The sequence below is a fragment of the Siniperca chuatsi genome, linkage group LG15, assembly GCF_020085105.1.
Source record: "Siniperca chuatsi isolate FFG_IHB_CAS linkage group LG15, ASM2008510v1, whole genome shotgun sequence".
Lineage (NCBI taxonomy): Eukaryota > Metazoa > Chordata > Actinopteri > Centrarchiformes > Sinipercidae > Siniperca > Siniperca chuatsi.
The window spans coordinates 9772126-9781083 of record NC_058056.1 but is presented as its reverse complement, the minus strand read 5'-3'; the positions used below and the strand labels follow the sequence as shown (position 1 = coordinate 9781083).

General features: G+C 43.1%; 1 long non-coding RNA gene across 2 annotated transcripts; it reads right to left on the bottom strand.

The window, feature by feature from the left end:
* Positions 1 to 295: 295 nt before the first annotated feature.
* Positions 296 to 8844, bottom strand: LOC122861772. 2 transcript variants are annotated; one of them, XR_006374566.1, is made up of 4 exons: positions 6944 to 8844; positions 3844 to 3942; positions 1605 to 1638; positions 296 to 1477 (listed from the first exon to the last, which is right to left on the bottom strand). It is a non-coding gene; the product is annotated as an uncharacterized LOC122861772 (long non-coding RNA). The 2 variants fall into 2 exon arrangements; XR_006374567.1 differs by lacking the exon at positions 6944 to 8844 and adding an exon at positions 4032 to 4394.
* Between the last annotated feature and the right edge of the window lie 114 nt (positions 8845 to 8958).

Below are 8958 nucleotides of genomic sequence, written 5' to 3'. Positions count from 1 at the left end.
AAACTGGGCTACCAGCATTCTTGGTAAGTGCAATGCTACTGGCAGTGTGATGATAAAGTTGTGAATTCTGGCTAGAGGTCAATGTTAGCAGGTTGGGTAAGATTTTGACAAGTGACAGCCATTGTCTTTATAGCTTTATAGTTGTTAAGCTAATGAATAGAGGGAGCTGTACAGCATTACACTCTTCAAGCTGGAGACTCGTAACCTCATTTGCATGACTGACATCTGAGGTCTTTAGGCGATCACCCAAACCCATAGATATAGCAGACATATAAAGATACAGTGAAACAAAAAAGACATTTTCCAAGTTTTAATCCTGGGTCGCTGTGTCAAATGTTCAGAAATACATCACATTATGGAAGATGAAAATGCTCTAGGTTAAGTTTCATGGTGACTGTTAATATTTCAAATAACCATGTGACACGTTACATGTCTCCGTTATGCCACTTTTGAGCTAAGAATATCTCTTCAGAGTGAAATTTAAATAACCCAGACTCAACACCTCACCCCGTCTTCTGAATTATTTAATAACTCACAAAGATGTTCATGCCACAGCGATGACCCAGGGCTGGCTCAAAGAGAGCTGTTTTTATGTAACCATGTTTTGATAAACTGGAGGAGGACAAGAAAGAGAATTGGAAGCAGGAGATAGAGGGGCTGGGTTATAAATAGGTCACTCACAAACAAGCGCAACACACTGCAATGATGCTCCATGACAACACAGCTGCAATGGCAGATGGATGAAATGGAATACTGGAGCAAAATGACAACCAAATAATGAATCATGCCAAAGCTGAGTGAACTACACAAAAATCAGATTTTTCTTCACTGGCTGAGTTGAGTTTTGTCACCTTGTGAGTGGGAAGGCCAGCCCTCAGCTGGAGGACTGCATCTTATCGGCAAACATCCACTTTCCATATGTGTCATTGACTCTGTGCCTCTGCAACTGAACCTGCACTCAGATCCCTGTGGAGGAGGGCCGGGAAATTAGAACAAATTATCACATAGTTATTATTATAATAAATGTCTGTGTAAACAAGTTAACAGTGCCCTCATCCTAATTGAACCAGGCATGTAACTGTGTGTGCCACTGTGTTCTTGTGCGCTTAGAGTGCAATTCAGTGTAATCAAACAGGGAATGAGGAGTCAACAACAGAAGTGAACTGGCTGTCTTTTTTCAGCGCAGTAAGAGGTGCACAGTCAATGAATCCATCCCACACATGGCTCATTTAAACACAATGGCAGAGTATCGACTCTAGATATTTATTTATTTTCGCTTGGGGCCTTTTTCTGCTCTCCAACTCTGCCCTCCATTCTGGTGTGTGTGTGTGTGTGTGTGTGTGTGTGTGTGTGTGTGTTTGGTAGGAGGGGTGTGGTGCATTGTCACTGGAGGGCAGGAGCTCAGTAAATAGTCAGGGTTCGACTTCTCCGACAGCTGGGATGAGCTTGGCCGTAGTTTAAGCTGCAGAGATAAGAACTAGACAGACCCCAAATACACACACACACACACACACACACACACACACACACACACACAAACACATAGTGATTATACACATACTAAAACACACTCTGACACACTTGCAGAAAAAACCCAAACTTACCGCAACATCTCAGACAGCACAACAGCCGAACAATCTGTGTGTGCAAATTAGTGAGATTTCAGTAATGGCTTTACTGCTTCCACACAGATAAATACACAGATTAATACAATGCCATTTGCAAATTATGATCACTATTCATTTTCCTGTTAGTTTAACATGGTATTAGTCTATGACAGAGGACAACAACATGACCTCGGTGTCATTAAGCTCATTATGTCTGGACAGAACAAAGCGCCATTGAACATCCTATTCTTCTCTGTTCCACTCCTAGATGAGATTACTGTTGAATGAAGATATATGGGGCGTGTCTGCCATGTTTTATTTCAAGATGAGGCCAGGATGTTGATATCTGATGTCTGAGTCATGTGTACAGGCTGGGGGATAACCCTCGAAGCACTCTCTCTCTCTCTCTCTCTTGGGCTCCCCTCCCCCCAGCCCACGCAGGACCGCCCGCTGAGGCCTAGCAGGGCTGCCAGGTCATACTTAACACTAACCACAGCCTCTCCACAAATCTCCTCTCTCCCCATCCCCCACACCCCTGCTCCCATCCCCCACCCGATCCTTAAATCTGCATTACAATTAAGATGGTTTTGAGGAGCAGGGGGGAAAAAACTGAAGGGGGCTCAGAGAGAGTGCTGAGCTCACAGACTGGCCAAAAATAAAAACAAAGCCCCAGCTAGCAGATAACCCAGAACTGAGCTAATGAGTCTGTCTGTGGGTGTAGCGGTGGTGGGGGGTAAATGCATTAGCATATAGTTGCACGCAAGTGGTTGTTGTCATATATATGTCTTTATGTATACCAAACAAACGACACTTATGCTGCCAGCTACTTCTGAGCAGCAGGGGAGATGTCTGTGTGGTCACTCAGGCCCTTTTACAATATGCAAGAATGCAAAGCTGTCATGAAATATAGCCTATTATGTTTTATTAGTCTGCCTTTAACAGAGTATGTCAGGCTATCTGTGCTTCTACTTCAGCTCATTAAACGGAATTCACGAGGGATAATTGATTTCTGTCTGTCACAGGGCAACTGTTGTTTTGTGATTTTTGACAGAAAGAGACGTGGATTTGATAAATGGGGGTGATAATGGCTGTCTTCACTTTTTGACATTGACAGCTCATTCAGAGGTGCTTATACTGTTGTGTGCAGTACCACTTTCTAAGTCTTTAATAAAGGGTAACGGCTCTATTTTTCTAATTAAACAGAAATTCTGCAGTTATAAATGATAATAAAGTAGATAAAAATAAAAAGTTACACAGGTTTCCCACGTTCTATCTTGCCATCACTTTCCAAGTCATCAGCAAAAGTTACTGACAGGCCAGCAGAGTTTTCAGGAAATCACAGGGCCTGACCTGGGCAAAAAATTGTGCGGCATATAATAAATTACCTGTAAAACCACAAATTGTTGTTTTAAAACACTTTGGTTTTGTGCAGATTAAACAAATAAGATATGACGTGTTTATAGTGAGTCTTAACTGTGATGCACAATTTTGCTGTTTGCCTCCTGATAAGAGGAAGAGGATTTAACCATTTTCCCGTTGTTCCAGTGTCAGTGTAGACGGGGATCTTTACGAAAACAACCTTCAAACGCTACTGTAGACATATTTTCACTCATAAATGATGTTTTCACAAGACTAAGTCTACAGCCATATTAACAGCTCAGTAAGGCAGTACGTGCTGAATGCTAATGAATGTCAGCATGCTATGTTTAACAGGTATGATGTTTACCATATTCACCATTGTAGTTCAGCATGTTAGCACGCTAACATTTGCTAATTAGCAGTAAACAAAGTAAAGCTGAGGCTGATGGGAATGTCATTTGTTTTTCACATAATTTGTCACAAGTATTTTGTCTTTTGGGGAAGATGAACGTCAAAATTTAATGAAAATCCATCAAATAGTCGTTGAGATATTTCAGTCTGGAAGTGGTGGACCAACAGGCCGACATTTCCATCCCTAGAGCTGGCTAAGTGTGGACGTAGCCTATGGAGCTAGCTAAAAAACAAACCAAGTGCCATTTTGAAGGAGGATAAATTTTCACAACCTGGTAAACCAAAAGGTGTTATTAATACATGTGTAAATGATTTATTAACCATCAATTAAGGCATTAGTTACAGTATTAACCCTTTATAAAGCATGACTTGTCAGAAAGTGGGGCCTTTTGTACTTTTCAGCATCTGGCCATGGATGACTACAGCTACTCTGTTACATCTCAACTTGGATTCAAACCATACAGACCTGCTCCGTCTGAGTCTGTTTGTGTTTTCCTTTCCATTCTGTCGCTGAAGCTCGGTGCCTCTCCCATTGTGGTGTGTGCGTTAGGGAAGAAGAGAACAACTGCAAGAAAGCGTGGGAGGGATGAAGAGGGAGAGCGGAGGAGGAAGAGAAGGCTGTGATAATGATGAATGAGATGATGGCACACTGACCTAGAAACGCTGCAGTGCCGTTGCCAGTGGGGATGAGCTGCCTTACTACTGTCTGACACACACACACACACACACACACACACACACACACACACACACATCGACTGTGCCCAGCCCCTATCCTCTCCCTCTGCTTCGCTTATCAACGCTTTCTGTACATCTTAACCCCTCAACCTCTCCTTTTGCTTGTCTCGCCATCTGCTTTATCTCTTGCTGTCTTGTTACCTGGCCTGCATGTTATGACAACAGATGGAAACAAGGCACCACAGGGTGAATTTGCCTATGATGGCTAAAGTCTTGATTCCAGAGATAGGGAGAGGGAGGGAGAAAAGTCTGAGAGAAAGAATTTATAATGAGGAAGAAAAACTGGAGTCTGACGGGGAGGTGGTGAGGGTAAAGGTTAAAAGGAAACCACACTTCATTTCCCTGTGGTCACAGAGAGGTTGAGAGTTTCGGCTGCATAAAATTGTGAGAGTCAAAGTCGTCTCAAATAAACAAGCCAGAGATGATAAGGCAAACAAAAACAAAGCCAAAGCCATATCCTCTTCTATTCTCCTCTTTACTGGGTTCCCACCAAGTCCCCCCGTAACATCAGCCAGAGACGTCCATAGAAGCAGCAGTTGCCATGGTAACCGGCTCTGTGGCATGTCTGCATGCACACAGAAATGTAGGGAGGGGTGTGTCGCGTCATGTCTGCCACCTTAGGCACAGAGACTGAGGAAGGGGGTCTACACACATCAACGTAATTACTGTTGGCTTCCCTCCATTTCTAGAGGTTGTGTTGTTGTGTTTCAAAGCTCCCCTGTGATGTGAATGACTATTTTTATCAATGAGGCAAGTCAAACATGCATCCAGCTACTATCCCTTCCTCCTTCTCCTCCTCCACTGCCAGAGCCTGACAGATAGATACATCTGCACAAGCCCCCGGCCAAGATGGCTGCCATGCGCAGCTTTGTGGTTGCCTGCTGCCGAGGGCCTTTTTGCAGTCAATAAGCCAGTTGATCGAATTAATTAGCATTACAAAGGGCTTTCTTTTAAGTCTACACACCCCTATTCATGCCACTGAAGAGGGCTGTGCACCTGATTCTCCTTGTAATGAGGTGCTTGGCAATGCAAATGTTCTGTTTAAGACTAAATCAGACATACAAAATTGAATTTACATCTTTGCTTAGATATCACTTCTGAGCAGAATTCAATGCTGCATTTGCATTTGTGATACATTAAAATGCAGTGTTTTTGTTGTGTTTTGTGGCTATATATAATCCACTTTTTGGCGAACTTTTTTCCTCACATTACTTCTTATTATAAAACCTATATTATGACTGTGCTTCAGGATGACATTGCATTAGGTATTGAGGTATCTGGGCCATTAGCAGTGCAAAACTACAACAAATGTGTCTCACAAAACCATAGGAAACACACAGGAAACAGCACTATTTGTGTGATTGTGTATGCATGAATTGCTGGGCAACTGAGGGACCCGGGGAAATTACATATTCATCACGCTGATATGCTCAAGTAATCTGTTCAAGGTGACTGTCATAAAGATAACTTTTCTCCTCCCTGAAGCAAAAGGAACCCCAGAGACATGTTTCGGATTCGTCTCCCTCGCTCCAGTCCTCCTCTCGTTTCTTTTCTCCCACTCTCTTTTTTTCCCTCTCTTTCTACTTGTGATGCTCATCAGTTGGCTCGCCAAGAGAGAGAGAGAGAGAGACAATGGAGGCTTTTAGCGGGATTTGAGCTCATCCTGTGTCAGGGCATGAAAAAATGCGCAACCACACAAACAGGGGCATTGACTAGCTCAGGGGGGAAAAAAGTGTGTGAAGAGGAGAAGAAGCACCATGTTAAACGTGACAGAAATAAGAAGGCAGGTCGAGGCCAGAGGAAGTTCTCCAGCCACAATCACATTTTTCTCAAGGAAATCAGCATCACAATGTGTGTAATACAAATGCGTGTGCGTATTAAAAATATGGTAAGGACGTCATTGTCAGTATTCACTGCAGATTCAGCTGTTCTCTGTGAGGACGAAAATAATTCAGACTGTGTCCGCACTAGAATACGTATGTAAAATACTTTTATTCACCTTCTTGACGAAAGTGAACTGAGGAAAGTGATACCACTCTCATGTCTGTACGCTAAATGTGCAGCCGGTGAGCTTAACTTACAACAAAGACTGGAAACAGAGGGAAACAGCTAGCCTGGCAGGGTCTAAAGGTAACTATATCCACCTAAGAGCAACTCTAAAGTTCACTAATTAACGTTATATCTCTTTTGTTTGATCCATAAAAGAACTAAAGTGTAAAAACAAGGCGAGCTGTTTCCCCGTTTCCGTCTATGTGCTAAACTAAGCTGGCTCTAGCATGATATTTAGTGGGCAGACAAGAGAGTGGTATCAATCTTCTCCTCTAAATCTCAGCAAGAAAGTGAATAAGCGTATTTCCCAAAATGTCAAACTATTCATTTGAGTGTATATATAGTGAAATCATTCACTATAAGGATAGATGCTGAAAGTTTTCACACTTGGCATTTACAGATTATTTTCTAAAGTTTATTGTCAGCAATGAAATGCAGAAATAGAAAAACACAAACATCTCTTCCACTGAGTTGCAGAGCAGCTTATGAGCCAGAGATGTCACAATTAAAAGCGAGCGCTGGTTTACAACAAACGCAAAGTACGGCGCGTAGGTCAAATTTTTCAAACAAAAGTCTGTATTTTCTTTCCAAGTAATGGTATTGGAAACACCTGTGTGGGTGTGCAGAGCTTTTCATTTGCAAAGTAACGAGTAATGATATTTGTCAAATAAATGTAGTAAAAAGTACATTTCCCTCTGAAAAAAAGCAGCCTAAAATGGAAATTATTAAGTAAAGTACAAGTGCCTCAAAAAGTACGATGCTTGAATAAATGTACTTACTTTCCACCACTGTATATGAGTGACAGTCCTGAGGTCAACCTGGGCAGAAGTCCCTCTGCAGGGGCTTGGAAGCCCTGCTGTGAAAACCTCTCTTTCTTGTGCTGATCCAACCGACAACATCCCTTTGAAATCCGACAATCTAAATGTATAGACCTCATCAGAATGAGGACCCGACTCAGACGTCCCACATCAGAGAGCAATGAGGAATTCCAGAGCCATGATTGAGCTGTGCATGCACTGGACGGTGAGACGGGGGTTAAAAAGATCTTTTGAACATGTTGTTCTCCTTCTTGACTCAGTTTGGGAGAATGTATGGAGCGGTGGTGGTTGGTTAGGATGGGGTGGGGGTGCAGTTTTGAAGCCCTGAGGGTGTATTCCACTGTGGGAAGCTCAGCCCACACACTGGATGGAGATCATTCCCTGGGTGGCGTATGCGTGCCTAACATACCACGGTTGTGACATGTTTGTGTGAGTGTATGTGTGGAGGGGGTCGTTCTGTGTGCCAGCTGATTGGTGGAAACAATGACAGAAAGGCGAAGAGAGAGAGACACACATGGACCCATAAAGGGGTGCCTCAGAAGAATGCGGTACTTTAATAAGAGGAAATCATAAACTCCACTTAATGGAGTCCTATAAAGATGACAAGCAGACAGAGTGCCATTTTGTTAACATGGGTTCATCTGGGGGATAAATGAGGGCCTTGTTGATGGGAAAGAAAGGATAATTTGGTTAAGATTGCCAGAATCAAGAGTAACGGCTTGAAAATGAGGCAGCTGGCATACATAAATGCACGTGTGACCCTGTCTCATGACTGGCCAGTCTATGGAAGCGGTCCATTGGCTCTCATAACTCAGCTTAAAACACATGACCCCTGACCTCGCTGGATCACAAGAGGAACCCATCAGCTTTGGGCTCCCAAAAAATGCCGTGTCATTGCTGCGATCGTGGGATTCGCTCGTCTGGCCAAGAGACCTCATTACCGGCTGACAGGCTGATTCACTGTCTCCCTGTCTGTGTCGGTGACAAAGCAGCCCCAGTGCCATCGCAAGTGCAAAGCTGGCTGCATGTTATGTAACCAATTTACTCTTGGAAAGCCGGGCCTGTCAGTCAAAATCCAGTGGAAGCCATTAATGAATTCCTCTTCGCTCATTCAAACAGTGTTTTCTGCACGGAAAATTCTCATCATCAAGATCATCTGAGGATTTCTTTTAGCTAAAGGAAGTCACTCAAACTGCGACAGACCATGTTGAACTTGAACACAAGTCGGCATTTCCTTCATGCAAAGTGTGTGCGAGGACAGAAGTCTGGAAATCATAAGCTTGGAATAATCACTGCCCAGCCTTTTTTGACCCTTTAAATATTTGCAACCCCTTATCTTATCTTGGAGCTGTGAGGACTTCAACCATAAAGTGATGTTTCCCTCCAAGACTGGCTGATTTGAATAGTTCTTTGAGACCTGAAGAGGCAAAACTCTGGTAGTTTACAAGAAAAAAGCCATGAAAATCTTTTTGTTGCAGAAATATTTTATATTTCCCTTGTGGGGGGCCCCAAACCTTATGTTGGGGACCACTGATGATAAAACACATCTGTGGTGTGTCTGCTGTCTTCACTAGTGAATTTATGGCACTGTTTGTCCATTATGGTATCAATTTAACATCCTTATAAAACATATACAATTGTATGTGTTTTTTAAATGGCACGCGCATAAAGTAATGATTATGATTCTTTATCAGAATCCCATTTTCTGTGACCTGTATGATAACCAGTTTCGTGCAACAAGTGCTGAGTAGGTTTATGAACAAAGTCTAGAAGTTTAAAATGGCCAAAATCTTCCAGACATGTGAAACAGTGGAAAAAGTCCTGCTGATCATCCAGTTGAGTAGCAGACCGTTGCAGTGGCGGGGGCGGGGGTGGGGGTGAAATAGGCCCATCCCCGGCTGCAGATTGGACAAAGCCCGGTTGCCACGCCCATGGGAGGAGACTCTGAGCGATTTTTGAGGCGCGGTTGAAATACT